The following is a 9913-nucleotide window of genomic DNA, read 5'->3' as shown; positions in this document are numbered from 1 at the left end:
CACACTCTTGTCGTGCCCAAAATTCTTTATGCCAAGACAATGAGGGCGTTTGGCTGGTAGGTGGAATAGTAAATTTTAAATTATTTTGAATAATTAAATAATATTTTATAAGAGAAAATAAGTTAAAACAAGCGAGAAGTAGTTCAGCCAACGCCTTAAATTTTGGTTCCATCGTGGAAAAGGAAGTCAAGAGGAAGCGGACATTGTTTAGGCCACGTTTAGATTGAAAGTTTTTTCAACATGATGAATAGTACTACTTTCGTCTTATTTGACAAATATTGTCTAATTGTGGACCAACTAGGCTCAAAAGATTCATCTCGTGATTTTCAACTAAACTGTGTAATTAGTTTTTTTTACCTACATTTAATACTCCATACAAACGGCTAAAAATTGATGTGATGAAGAGAGGGTGAAAAAACTTGGAATTTTGAAGAGAACTAAACAAGGCCTTACTTTGTTTTTCTGCTTTGGGAACCGCAATCCTATTCGTGCACGATCCATGTAGGTTGCACCACACACGTCAGTTTGGATTGGTCGTACAAAGGGGGACAATCTAGGAGGCTATCCCTGGTCCTATATATATCCGATATATCATCATCTAAAAAGATTAGCGTCGTGTTTACTTGACTTATAAATTATATTTTTCAGCCAATAAATAATTAGTCTATTCGTTTCGGCTAGATTGATTTATAAACCATGACTGAAAGTACTGCTAACTGATTTAGTGTGAGAGAAAAATACTATTCATTAACTGATAAGTCAAGGCTTATAAGTCAAATACAGACTACCGAATAGACTAAATATTGGGCACATCTGGATACCAAAGGAGTGGAGAAAACTGCGCTCACTTTATATATGGAACGCAGCCACCGGATGAGTGAAAATCATGTCGACATCGTGACGGCGACGCGTGCACCGGCCGGCGGCGGTCCTATTCGTACTCACTTCTGCCGTCAGCCTATCAATGCCGATCAGCGGCAGCGCCCGTCGAAGTCGACCCCCAACCCAATCCTAGGTTTGGTGCTGCGCAGAACGGAAGCCCATATCCGCACAAGGCCCGGAAGAATTTCACCAGCGGGGCGGCGAGGCCCAAAAAGAAGCCCAGCAAATTTGAACCCATCATGAGTTCCAGCTGGCCCGCTACAGGTAAAGTATAGTCCCCTCTGCTCCTCAGTTCCCCTGCAGCTGCCGGGTGCCGGACTGGCCGCTGCAGCAGAAGCCGCTCCGCCTCCGCGTCGCCGACGCCAAATACCCGCGAACCACCGTCCCCCTCGCGATCGCGCAAAATGCCGCCCAAACCTGCGCCCCGGCTCTTCCAATACATCTCCAACAAGTTGCACAAGCCACCGCCTCCGCCCGCCGCCACATCCGCTGCCGCCGCCATCCACGACGGCCCCGCGTCCGACGCCGACGCCGGCGAGGTGTACCGCATCGTCACGTCCGCGGCCACGCTGTCCGCGATGGAGTCCGCGCTCGCGGCGTCCGCCGTCCCGGTCTCGTCCCCGCTCCTCGACGCCGTCATGCGCCGCTTCCGCTTCGCGCACGGGGACCCGCTCCGCGCGCTCTCGCTCCTCTCCCTCGCCGCCGATCGCGGCGGCGTTGCGCCGTCGTCCTACGCCATCGACACCGCGCTCTACGTGCTCGGCCGGGCCCGCCGGTTCCGGCACATGTGGGACCTCCTCGCGACCACCCGCCGCATCTGCCCGGACGCCGTCACCCCGCGCACCGCCATGATCGTCCTCGGCCGCGTCGCCAAGGTCTGCTCCGTCCACGAGACCGTCGCCTCCTTCCGCCGCCTCGCGCGGATGTTCCGCGCCGTCGACCCGGCCGGTCTCTTCAACGCGCTGCTCCGCACGCTCTGCCAGGAGAAGAGCATGTCCGACGCGCGCAACGTCTTCCACGCGCTCAAGTACGAGTTCCGGGTGAACCGCCACACCTTCAACATCCTCCTCTCTGGCTGGAAGTCGGCCGAGGACGCCGAGGCGTTCGTCGCCGAGATGCGGGAGCTCGGGGTGGAGCCCGACCTGGTGACCTACAATAGCTTGATCGATTGCCACTGCAAGAACCGGGACGTGGAGAAGGCCTACAAGCTGCTCGACGAAATGCGGGAGAAAGACATTTCCCCTGATATTATCACTTACACAAGCTTGATTGGTGGGCTGGGGTTGATTGGCCAACCTGACAAGGCAAAAGATTTGCTCAAGGAGATGCATGAGCTAGGGTGCTACCCAGATGTCCCTGCATACAACACAGGAATTTTGTTATAGCGAAGAGGCTTGGAGATGCATTCGCGCTGATGGATCAAATGGCCTCAAAGGGACTGATGCCGAATCCCACAACTTATAACCTTTTCTTCAGGTGCTATTACTGGGCTTTCGACGTTGGCAGCACATGGCGGTTATATGAGCGTATGCGGTCTGAAGGATGTTTCCCAAACACGCAGTCTTGCATGTTCATTATCAGGTTGTGCCACCGGTACAGGAAGGTGGTACAGGCACTTGAGCTATGGAGTGATATGGTCAGCAACAGGTTTGGATCATTCACGCTGGTGTCAGATGTGCTGTTTGACCTGCTGTGTGATGAGGGGAAGTTGGAGGACGCTCAGAGGTGCTTCTGTCAAATGGTTGAGTTAGGGCAAAGGCCCAGTAATGTTGCGTTTAGAAGGATAAAGATACTTATGCAGCTTGCCAAGCAGGAAGAATCAATTGCCAGGTTAACTGAAATGATGGCACAATTTGGTCGACTGGCACCTGAAGATTGTCAAAGAGTCCAACACTCTGTTGAAAGCAGGCCTAGCAATGGTGATGCAGCTGATGCTGATATATCGAGAGCAGCTTAGTGCATACATTTGGATGATGACGATCGTGAATTAATGGCAATAAATTATTTTGTTGACTAGATCAACACTTATGGATTTTTCTGAGTTCTGTACTCCGATGCCTTCCCTGAAAGTTTTCAAGTTTCAAGATTCATCCAATGGTTGAGCTTTGGAGTGATTTTTTCAGCAACAAGTTTGGATCATTCATGTTGGCATCAGATGTGCTGTTTGATCTGATGTGTGATAAGGGGAAATTGGAGGACGCTGAGAGGTGCTTCTGGTTGAGAGCAAAATCCCAGCAATATTGCATTTAGAAGGATAAACATACTTATGCAGTGCGAGAAGACCGCGACTCGAACCCGGAACCTTCTGGTCACAGGCGGTAAGACTCTACCGCTTGCACCAGGCCCGCCCTTCGATCACGAGCTAGTGTCAAAAAAAAAAAAAAAACTGATCGACAAAGTACTTTGGATATTTCTGAGTTCTGTACTCGGGTGTCTTCCCTGAAAAATTTCAAATTTCAAGAATCAAGATTTACCTTGCGCACCAAAACTTACTAGTCACGTTGCTCTGGTGTTGCTGATAAGCTAACAATGACATATGCCCCTGTTCGTTTGGCTGATAAGCCATGGCTAAAAGTACTGTTGGCTGATTTATTGTGAGAGAAAAATATTGTTCGTTGGCTGAAAAAGTACGCCTTATACGCCAAACGAACAGGGCGATAATTCGTTACTCCAATTATACTATAATAAATATATCATCAATGCCATGGATTCTTTTTACCAAAGATCCATTTGATGGACGAGCACTATAGCCTGCTTACTAATAATAAAAAAAGGGTGTATTAAGTGTAGAGAGCTCCCGCTCTATGCGGGGTCTGGGGAAAGATGTCAGTGGTAAGCCTTACCCTCGCCTGTGCAATACGAGGAGACCGTGACTCGAATCCGGGACCTTCCGGTCACAGCACTATAGTCTGCTTACTATAGCCTGCTTACTAATATGTGAACTATTTGAGCATGTTAAGTGGAGTTTCATTCAGTTTCCAATACGTGCTTACAATACCCTTTTTTAGGGAGCAGTCTCCTTTGAAGCTTATGAGAGAATCTGGAAATCCTGGGCACCCTTAAATGCAGATTTTTTATGTGGCTACTTGCTCACAACAGATGTAGGACAGCAGATAGATTGGCAAGAAGGGGGCTCCCTCATCTAGAATAGTGCCTTCTCTATGATCAACAGGAAGAAAATATTCAGCATCTGCTTGTGGGCTGTGTATTCTCAAGAGATTTTTTGTTCTCCCTCCTGTTGCATTTTGGTTTTGCATCACTTACTCCACAACCTTCTGATCAGTCCTTGGATGAATGGTGGAGAAAGGTGAATAACATTGCTAGTGGAGATTTGAGGAAGGATCTAAATTCTCTAGTCATTTTGGGAGCCTGGAGCATTTGGTGGCACAAAAATGATTGTGTTTTCAATGGTGCAACCCCAAATGTAAATACAGTACTAGCTTTGGCTTGGGAAGAGGCCTGTGCCTTGTTTAGTTGCCAAACTTTGGATGTGTAAAGTTGACAAAATGTACTGTAGCGACACTGTAGTATTTCGTTTGTATTTGATAATAATTGTCCAACCATTGACTAATTAGGCTCAAAATGTTCGTCTCGCAAAGTACAACCAAACTGTGCAATTAGTTTTTAATTTCATCTACTTTTAGTATTCCATACATGTACCGCAAGTTTGATGTGACGGGGAATCTTCTTTTTGGGTAGTGCCAAAGTTGAGAGTTTGGAAGAAACTAAACAAGGCCCTATTGGTGGAGCATAGCAGGAGCCAAGGGGATCTCCTGCTCACTACTGGAGGAGCAGTTTGAAGGACTGATGTAGTTGTCAGGTCCTCCTTTTGTTTTAGGGGGTGTTTGGTTTCCTGGACTAAAGTTTAGTCCATGTCACATCGGGCGTTTGGATGCTATTTAGAAGAACTAAATATGAGTTAATTATAAAACTAATTACACAGATGGAGACTAATTTACGAGACGAATTTATTAAGCCTAATTAATCCGCTATTAGCACATATTTACTATAGCACAACATTGTCAAATCATGCACTAATTAGGTTTAAAAAATTCGTCTCGCAAATTAGGCACAATCTGTGCAATTAGTTATTTTTTTCGTCTATATTTAATACTTCATGCATGTGTCCAAACATCCGATGAGACAGGGACTAAAATTTTTCTGTAGGAACCAAACACCCCCTTAAACCGGTGATTTAGTTCTCATGAAGTAGTACTAGCAGTGGGTGTGGGGGGTGGGGCTTGGGTCTATGTATGACTCTCTCTTCTTCTATTAATATAATGATACGTAACTCTCCTGCGTGTTCGATAAAAAAACAATGTGCGCGGGTTTCATCCATATGAAACTTATCTACTTTCTCTCATGATTTATGTGCCACATCATCCATCTATATTGATGTATTACCTCATTAAATGATAAATGATACTAATGAAACTGTCATTGGAATGAGCCTACATCCTGTTCGTTTGGCTGTGGCTTGTCATAAACGATCGTAAATTTTCAGCCGGAGCAGTATTTTTCTCTCACACAAACCAGCCAGCAGTACTTCTTCACGAACCAGCAACGATACGAACCAGCCAACCGAACAGGCTGCTAGTCGTGCAGTTTTTCAAATTTCGGATGATAGGGTATCAGCTTCTCCACCTCAATGGATTGTATTTTGTAGAGAAAATTGGTCTCATAGCACTGAAAGATCGCCATATCCGAAAAATACCATCAAAACTTGGCCACCCGTAAAATACCATCGAAAAAATGCAACGTCACGTAATAGCATTATGTCAATTCGCACGACCTTTATTTTTATGGCCCATTTCAATACATCTCCATGGATGTCCACCGTCAGCCTGTTCGTTTCGGCTGAATTGGCTTATAAACTATGACTGAAAGTATTGCTGGCTGGTTTGGTGTGAGAGAAAAACACTGTTTAAACCGTGGATTATAAGTTAGATACGAGCGAATAAGCCGAAACAAATATGCTGTATCTTCGTGTCGTGGAGTGCGATGCACACGGCGACACAATCACATCCACACAGATCGTCCGAGGTTGTGTTTAGTTCGCGAAATTTAGGAATTTGACTACTGTAGCACTTTCATTTTTATTTGACAATTAGTGTTCAATCATGGACTAAGGGCGCGTTTAGATGATTTTTTTTGGGTTTTTGGCTACTGTAGCAGTTTCGTTTGTATTTGGCAATTAGTGTCTAATTATGGACTAATTAGGTTCGAAAGTTTCATCTCGCGATTTCTCACCCAACTGTGCAATTAGTTTTTTTCGTCTACATTTAGTACTCCATGCATGCGCCGTAAGATTCGATGTGATGGGTACTACGCAAAAATTTTTGGGAACTAAACAGGCCCTAATTAGGCTCAAAACGTTCGTCTCGCGATTTCTAACCAAACTGTACAATTAGTTTTTTTCGTCTATATTTAATGCTCCATGCACGTATCGCAAGATTTAATATGATGACTACTGTAGCACTTTTTGAGAAACTTTTTGAGAACTAAACAAGCACAGAGTTTGCAGTTTTGCACAAATGCGAAGGGCCAGTTTGGTTGTCGAAATTTTTGGCAAAACAACACTGTAGCGTTTTCGTTGTTATTTGGCAATTAGTGTCCAATTATAGTCTAATTAGACTTAAAAGATTCGTCTCGTGGATTTCGTCTAAACTGTATAATTAGTTTTATTTTTTATTTATATTTAATGCTTCATGCATGCGTCCAAAAATTCGATGCGACGAAAAATCTTGAAAAATTTGGAACAGGGCCGAAGAATTGCAGCCGGTAGCACTGGCACCTGTCAAATCGATATTTCCGGGTGGAATAATTGCAGGATCCCTCCAGAACTTTCACGCTTCGCATTTGCTTCGTATGGGGTCCCACGAGTCGGTGACACCAGGCTACGTGACTGCATGTGTGTGATAGTGATACTAACATTTCGCCCAGCAGATGCCCGCCATTAAGGCCATCTCAAAATTCAAACCGCGTCAAGCTTCCCCAAGACCCCAAACGAACGCAGGCGCTTCACTCATCGCCCGATCCCAACCAAACCCTGCAAACCCCAGTGGAAAGCCAAGGCAATCGGAGGAACGAATCCGCGCGGCCATCCCGTCGGTCGGCAGCAGCATGAGGGTCTGGAGGCGGAGGCCGGAGTCGGAGGCGATGGAGAGCAAGGAGAACTCCGCGCACTCGGCGCCGCCTCTCAATAGGCCGCGCGGGAAGCGCAAGGCCCTGGCCGAGCTCCCCACGTCCACCGGACCGAACACGAACCACGGCTCGGCGCCGCGGCCGTCCAAGCCGAGGACGCGGTAGGCGGCGCGGACGGAGGCCGAGGCGGAGGAGGCGAGGAAGCGGCAGGAGGCCGAAGACGCCGCTCGCGGGGCCGACGTGGGCCGGCCGCTGGACCCGAGGCCGCCTGGCGCCGAAGCGGCGAAGGCGGCGGTCGCGCCGTACGTCGGGGACATCGACCGGTACCTCCGGTCCCTGGAGGTGAGAACCTCTCGACAGCCCCACCCTTTCCACTGGGTCTGTGAACCTGCGCGTGGGCGTGTTTTGTTCTACGGCTTGGTTGATTTGGGCTGTGAATGTGTGATCGTAGTTGTAGATGATGTAATGGGGCCATTTCGTAGGCGTGGTCACGTTGTACGCTTGAGTGCTGAGATCTGGCCAATTTGATTTTAGTCGGAATTATGTGCTTTTAGCTGCTGCTGGCTAGGTAAGTGGACAGTGGTTAAAAAAATAGGATGTTGCGTATTGCAGCTGTAGCGGACGTTGCTGTCTAGAGGTTGTGACTTGTGATGCCTAGGTTCCCCCAAAATGAGGGCTGTCCTTGTCGACTGGTTGGTGGAGGTTGCTGAGGAATTCAAGCTTCACGCAGAAACTCTTCACCTTGCCATTTCCTCACAACGAATGTCGTTACCCGGGACAAGCTGCAACTACTGGGTGTCACTGCAATGCTCGTTGCTACGTAGGGGACTAAACTGTTTGTTTCCTCCCTTTTGTTCATCTTTTAAAACTACTCTTTGAGTTGCATATTTCGAATGTCGCAGCAAGTATGAAGAAATTGAGTCTTCTAAGATGAAGGTGAACAGATACACTGATATCACGGATGACACTTACACCAAGCAGCAAGTAGCCTTTCTTCAGCTGAACTTTCAATTGCATAGTTTCTTCTGAACCGTAGAAGATAGATACACACTTCTATTCTGTATGCAACACAGGTGGTGAAGATGGAGGCTGACTTACTGAAATCTCTTAGGTTTGAGATTGGGGGTCCCACTGTAACAACATTTCTACGGTATGTCTTCTCCATCAGTTTTTTTTGAGAATAGCATTTGACTAACTTCCCTTTGTATGTAAAATGCTTACCATATGAGAATTATGCCCTATTGGACTTAAAAAAAGTTCAGAGTCTAATGCTAGATAACTGTCTGTTTTAGGAAATTCATAGCTTCGTATCGTGGAGGCAATGTAAGTGGTACTTTGGAGCACGTGCATTTACTTCTCTTAATGTTTTCTTTTATAATCTGTTTTTTTAATTGAAATACAGAGTATAAACAGAGGAAAACTGGAGTCCATGTGTTGCTACCTTGCGGAATTGAGCTTGCTGGATTATGACTGCATAAGCTACCTACCCTCAGTACTTGCTGCTGCATGCCTGTTTGTAGCCAGATTCACAATCCACCCAAAGACTCGACCTTGGGTAAAGACAACATGGCCTTTCTTGCTAACTACACCCTCCGCCCCCCAAGAAAATACTTCATCCATTCCAAATTATAAGACGTTTTGACATTTCTAGATACAATCCTTTTAGTACGTATCTAGACATAGTGTATAAGCTGTATATTTAAGTGCATAGTAAAAGCTATGTATCTAGAAAAGCCAAAACGTCTTATAATTTGGAACGAGGGAGTATCATTCTAGTAGCTAGACAAATATTTGTCCAGATTCATAGCTAGGATGACGCACTTTTTTGGGAACGAGCCGTAGCTCGTGTGGCAAAGCTGCTGATGATGCAGCGGCCGGTCGTGGGTTCGAGCTCTGCTCGACCCATGATTTCCCACCGGGATTTTTCCCAGTTTAACAGGGTCTCTCTCGCGTGGAGCTACAAAGGGATTACGACGCGCCCGTCGTCTACGGAGCCTGGGATGGTTTCGGTGATCTCTTCAAGGATGCGATCTTGGAATCTAGGTGTAGTTGTAGGATCTGTTTGTGTACTTGAGGTGTGTGTGTGGGTGTGAGTGTGTGTGGTGTTGGTGTGTGTATCTGGTCATGAACAGATACTACAGTTGTACCTAGATAAGAGAGACGCAAAAAAAAAAAAAGGATGACGCACTTTTTGGGACCGGGGGTGTATCTGAGCTGTAGGCTTTTCTTACATCAGTGTGTGTGGTTCTCTTTTCTGATTTTAGTGTGTATAATTCTGCAGAACTTGACACTTGAACAAAACACGGGGTATAAAGTCTTTGATCTGCAGAAATCCATTTATGTCATACATGAATTGCAGTTGACAATAAGGTGCCCAGACCAGGAAGCCATCAGAGAGAAGTACAAGGACCCCAAGGTACATCCATTCTCTCCATTTTGTTGCTCTAATCTACATTTTGTATTCTGTTGAACTCTGTTTGCTTGAACATTTTACAGTTTGGGTGCGTGTCGACAATGGCTTCACCACGTGAAATCCCTACATCTTTCCTTGAAGATTGCCATAAGTGAAGTGTGGACTCTGGAGAATGGTTTTTGCAGTAATGCTGCAGGCGATGCAGAAAATAGTTTGATGGTAGGATAATTTAAGGGTAGGTCGGAAATGTGCCATGCCCAGCGTTGTAGATTGCTGGTACAGTGGTACTGGTGTCACAGTTTCCATCCCATTGGCAATGCTGTGGGCTGTGGCATTTGTATTTTGGTACAATGTGCAACTGAAAGCTTTTTTTTTTTTTGGTACAGGAGTTATCAGTTAGCACTAACCCATCACATGTAAATTATATATATAATGCAAAGCCAGCTTATTTCTTAGCATTGTCTGCACGTTTTA

The 9913-nt window shown here is 46.1% G+C and overlaps 2 pseudogenes; both read left to right on the top strand.

Annotated features, from left to right (window-relative positions):
- Positions 1–1260: 1260 nt before the first annotated feature.
- On the top strand, positions 1261–3377 carry LOC136540419 (putative pentatricopeptide repeat-containing protein At1g02420; annotated as a pseudogene).
- Positions 3378–6914: 3537 nt separating this feature from the next.
- Positions 6915–9860, top strand: LOC136540418 (G2/mitotic-specific cyclin C13-1-like; annotated as a pseudogene).
- Positions 9861–9913: the final 53 nt, after the last annotated feature.

The sequence above is a fragment of the Miscanthus floridulus genome, chromosome 2 (genome assembly GCF_019320115.1).
Source record: "Miscanthus floridulus cultivar M001 chromosome 2, ASM1932011v1, whole genome shotgun sequence".
Lineage (NCBI taxonomy): Eukaryota > Viridiplantae > Streptophyta > Magnoliopsida > Poales > Poaceae > Miscanthus > Miscanthus floridulus.
The sequence above is the reverse complement of the archived record's forward strand: the minus strand, read 5'-3'. Positions and strand labels throughout refer to the sequence as shown.